Source organism: Chrysochloris asiatica, unplaced genomic scaffold, assembly GCF_000296735.1.
Source record: "Chrysochloris asiatica unplaced genomic scaffold, ChrAsi1.0 scaffold00013, whole genome shotgun sequence".
NCBI classification, from domain to species: domain Eukaryota; kingdom Metazoa; phylum Chordata; class Mammalia; order Afrosoricida; family Chrysochloridae; genus Chrysochloris; species Chrysochloris asiatica.
In genome coordinates this window covers 2,067,294-2,072,079 of record NW_006408531.1, presented here as the reverse complement: position 1 = coordinate 2,072,079, position 4,786 = coordinate 2,067,294, and the positions used below count along the sequence as shown (strand labels likewise).

Here is a 4,786-nt window from a genome sequence, read left to right as displayed (position 1 = left end):
GGTGGTGCCAGAGATAGAGGCAGAAATGATGACATGGAGAGATGGAGATGCTGGGGTCTCTAGACCCAGAGAGGTAGAGGGTCTGTGTGCTGGCAACCAAAGGGCAGGCTTGCGGGGTGTACCCTTGGCTGTTTGATGATGCATGGAGGGGATTGTAATCATTGCAGTGAAATGATATACAATAAGATGAGTGTAAAGCTAATGTTCTCCCATATAAACTATCACATAATCCACAATAAAAACTTTTTAAAAATTAACATAGTAATGAGAATACTAACTTTCAGTTGAGTTTGTGGTAGACTCAGCAGTAAATTTCCCATTGCGATTTATAAGATCTTGATGTGTGATCTACCACTGATGTCTTACTCAATGTGCCATAGGCCCTGTATATTCAGAGTTGTTTTGAAATTTAAGTTCGAAATTTCAGATGGCATATTTTACTGATCATATATAAAACCACAACAACACATATTAGAGAAGGACTGGAGTTTGGCTTAGCTTCTTAAATCCTTCCATAATCAGCTGTTGTTGTTGTTGTTAAATGTCAGCAAGTCAGTCCCAACTCATAGCGATCCTGTACAGTTCTTCTCAGGAGTGACTGCTGAGTTTGCATTTGAGGATATGCTAAAGGAAGTGTTGTAAAGTACTATATGGTTTGCCCATTTAATTAACTTAAGCAAACTTCAACTCTCTTAAGAATATTCTTATCTTTTCCTATGTCAGTCTTCATCAAGAATTCTCCAACTCTCACTACTTCTCCCTGACCAAACAATAATATCACCAAGTGATTTTTGTTTTTTTCTCCCTAAAACCTTTACTGCTTTGAATTTTCCCTCTCTGACATCTCTTTTCTATGCTCCCATAGGATTAGTTCTATAAGATTTTCTCTGAATGATCACAGTTTAGAATAAATACTTCTGTGTCCTCATGCTTACAAAGGCAGTCTCAGCATCTATTCATTTTTTAAATTTCTGGTACTTTTCAACATAGTACATTAGTTGATCACATCATTCCTCAAATAAAAATTGATATTATTTCTTAAATGATTTAAAATAAGAATATGCCAGAGAAAAGTACAGCACCTGTGCTCAGAATTTATCAATAGATAAAATACTATTGTTCTTTCATGGGTGTCACTCTCTATATATAATATTTTAATGTAATTATTACAGTAACACCTGAAGATTGGTGCACTAGAAAGTGAAAATGTTCTATTAAAGGTTATGATTTAACCATTTTAAAAGTTGTATAAGATTTTAAAAGAGAACTATTATTTCAACACCTGATAAAATTTTAAATGCAGAAAAAACCCCAGCAAGTATAAAGTCAAAAGGTTAATATTAAGACTTCAGAAATAGATAGTACATTATTAAAAGGTCAAAGGAGTATAACTGAATCAATGAAAGGCCAAATTAGTGAGTCTGAAGACAAATGTTTCAAAACTTATCTTCTATAGGAAAAATCAGAAATAAGAATGAAAAAAAAAAACAAAACAAAAACTGAAGAAAGCCTAAGATTTATATCAGGCACTATCAAGAGGAATAATTTACATGTGATTATATTTCTAGAACAGAAAGAGAAAAACAAAAAAAAAAAACCAAAAAACCCACCTTAGAGAGTATAGTTCAATAGTAGTTGAAAGAAAACTTCCCTAACATCATGAAAGATGAGAAGATAGCCATTCAAGAAGTTAAACGAACTTCAAACTGGAGACCTCAAAAGAAAATCACCTAGACATAATCAAATTTTCAAAATGAAAAACAAGGAAAGACTCCTGATGCCTTCTTGTTCTTGGTAAGTACCATAGAGTTGATTCTGACTCATAATGACCTTATGCACAACAGAACAAAACACTGCCTGGATTATAAAATAGACACTTGAGGGGGAGAGAAAGGAATAGCCAGAAATATCACCATAGAAAACTTGTAAGTCTGTCTTCTGCCTATAACTGATTGGAATACCTAAAATGGGGCTACAACGTGCCCAGTGAAGGAGGCTTTGCGCTGAGCCTCTGCATTACATAAGACCATAGGTGGAATCCTGAACCACATCCAGAATCTTCTGAGGTGGGAAATTTCCACTTGAAAGGACAAGCAGACCAGCCTGGAGCAGCTAGAAGAACAGAAGATACTTCTTGAAAGAAAGACTAACAGGAAAAATACAAAACAATATAGGCAGTCTGACTGATTACTACAAGAACAAGCAATTTGCTCTCCCAGGAGACATCAAGGTTCCCTCAGAGCAAACCCCCTTCCAAGACTCAATGGGAATACAATCTCTGATTGGTGACCATGTTCATCACCCATAAGGGGAAGTGAGGGAAAAACAGCAATGAAGCTGCAAGCTAAGCCCTGCAACATTCAATAGACTCCTGTGAACCCAGGTGGAGACCTGGTTGGCCAGAAGTATGGCAAGACCTGGGGAATCTTGGGCCCAGAGTCAGTGTCATAGCCACAGAGGACTAGAGTGGAGAATGAAGTGTCCAACTGATAAGAAGAGAGGGCATATGCATAAGAACACCCACACTTGCAGATAATACCCACTTGACCTGGATTCAATGACTGAATGATCAGAGGTCAACTAGAAAAAGAAAGAAGAGGAAAATAAGAGTAATCTGATACAATTTGATGAACTTGACCTACACCTATGGATGCAGTAGTTCAAAAGAGGGTACACATCTTTACAGTGAGGATCATTCCCACCCCCTCCATATACAGGGTAGACAGACAGGGATGGGCAACTTATACATTGGCTACCCAAAATGGGGGGGCGGGAGCAATAAAAGCAAGAAGTGACTGGCTTACAAGCTTTCAAGAGGGAGCCTAGACCTAGAGGGCGCAGAGGAAGGTAGAATCTCCACTGAGTAGTATCCAATTTGTCTGGGCAGGGCTGATTAAAGGAGATTTGGATAGTGTTGCGGACCGTGTAAGACTGGTGATTTGTGAGGGCTGAAAATGTAAAGGTAGATGTTTTGTAGCAAAAGGAGGGGAGTGATTGACTTTGCAGTTTAACAGCAAAGGTCCCTGGGACCATCAAGGGAGAAGAGTGGAGAGTGGGACCCTACCCACAGAAGCAGTGACGCCAGAGATGGAGGCAGAGATGATTACGTGGAGAGATGGAGCAGCTGGGGACTTTAGACCCAGAGAGGGAGAAGGGCTGTGTGCTGACAACCAGGGGACAGGCTTGCAGGTATATCCTTTGGTTGAATGATGATGCATGGAGGGGATTGTAATTGTGGCAATGAAACGATATATGATAGGGATGAATGTAAAGCTAATGTTCTCCCATGTAAACTATTGGATTTATTTAACTCATGATAAAACATTAAAAAAATAAAAAAAACACTGCATGGTCCTGTGCCAACCCCACAATCATTGTTACACTTGAACCCATTGCTGCTGCCACTGTGAAAATCCATCTCCTTTGGGGGTCTTCCTCTTTTTCTGTGACCATCCACCTTACCAAACATGATCTCCTTCTCCAGGGACTGGTCCTTCCTGATAATATGTCCGAAGTATGCGAAACGAAGTCTGGACATCCTAGCTTCTAAGGAGCATCCTTGATGTACTTCTTACAACACGGATATGTTTGTTCTTTTGACGGTCCATGGTACTTTCAATATTCTTCCCCAATACCATAATTCAAATATGACGTTATTGAAAATACTATGACTTGATCAGGCACACCTTAGTCCTCAAACTAACATCTGTGCTCTAGTACACTTTAATGAGGTCTTGTCTTGTGCAGCAGATTTACCTAATGCAATATGCCATTTCTTGACTGATGCTTCCATGAGGGTTAGTAGTGGATTCCAGCAAAATGAAGTATATGACAATTTCAATCTTTTCTCCATTTATTATGATGTTATTTATTCATTTCAGTGGGGAGGATTTTTGTTTTCTTTATACTGAGTGCAACTCAAACTGAAGCCTGTAGCCTTTGATCTTCATCAGTAAGTATTTTAAGGTCCCTTTGCTTTCAGCAAACAAAGTTGTGTCATCTGCATATCAAAGGTTGTTAATCAGTCTTCTGCAAATCTTGATGTCACATTCTTCTTCCAATAACCCAGCTTCTCAGAGTATTTGCTCAGCATACAGGTTGAATAAGTATGGTGCACACCTTTCCTAATCTTAAAGCAGTCAGTGTCACCGTGTTATGTTTGGACAACTGCCTCTTGGTCTATGTACAAGTTCCTTATGAGCACAAATAAATGTTCTGGAATATTCATTATCCATAATGTTGTCCATATCTTGTCATAATCGAGAGTCAAATCCTTTGCATAGTCAATTAAGAACAGATAAATATCTTTCTGGTATTGTCTGTTTTCCACCACAAGTCTGTCAGTTTGTCTTACTGTGGTGGCTTATGAATTGCTGTGATTCGGAAAGCTATGCCACAGGTATTTTAAACACTAGCAGGGTCATCTACGGTGGACAGATTTCAGATGAGCTTCCAGATGAAGACAGACTAGGAAGAAGCAGTGATGATCTACTTAAGAATATTAGTCTCTGAAAGCCTTATGAATAGCAGAGAAACATTGCCAGCCAGATATAGTACTGGAAGATGAGCCACTCAGGTTAAAAGGCACTCAAAATGTGACTGGGGAAGAGTTGCCTCCTCAAAGCAGAGTTGACTGTGATGACATAAATGGAGTAAAGCCTGTGGGAGTAAAGTCCATGGGACTTCATTTGCTGATGGGGCACAACTCAAAATGAAGAGAAACAGCTGTAAACATCCATTAATAATGAGAACATGGAATGTATGAAGTATGAATCTAGGAAAATTG

The 4,786-nt window shown here is 38.7% G+C and overlaps 1 pseudogene; it reads left to right on the top strand.

Moving 5' to 3' along the window:
* Positions 1-4,786, top strand: part of LOC102820829 — a 28,268-nt pseudogene that overhangs the window by 21,867 nt on the left and 1,615 nt on the right.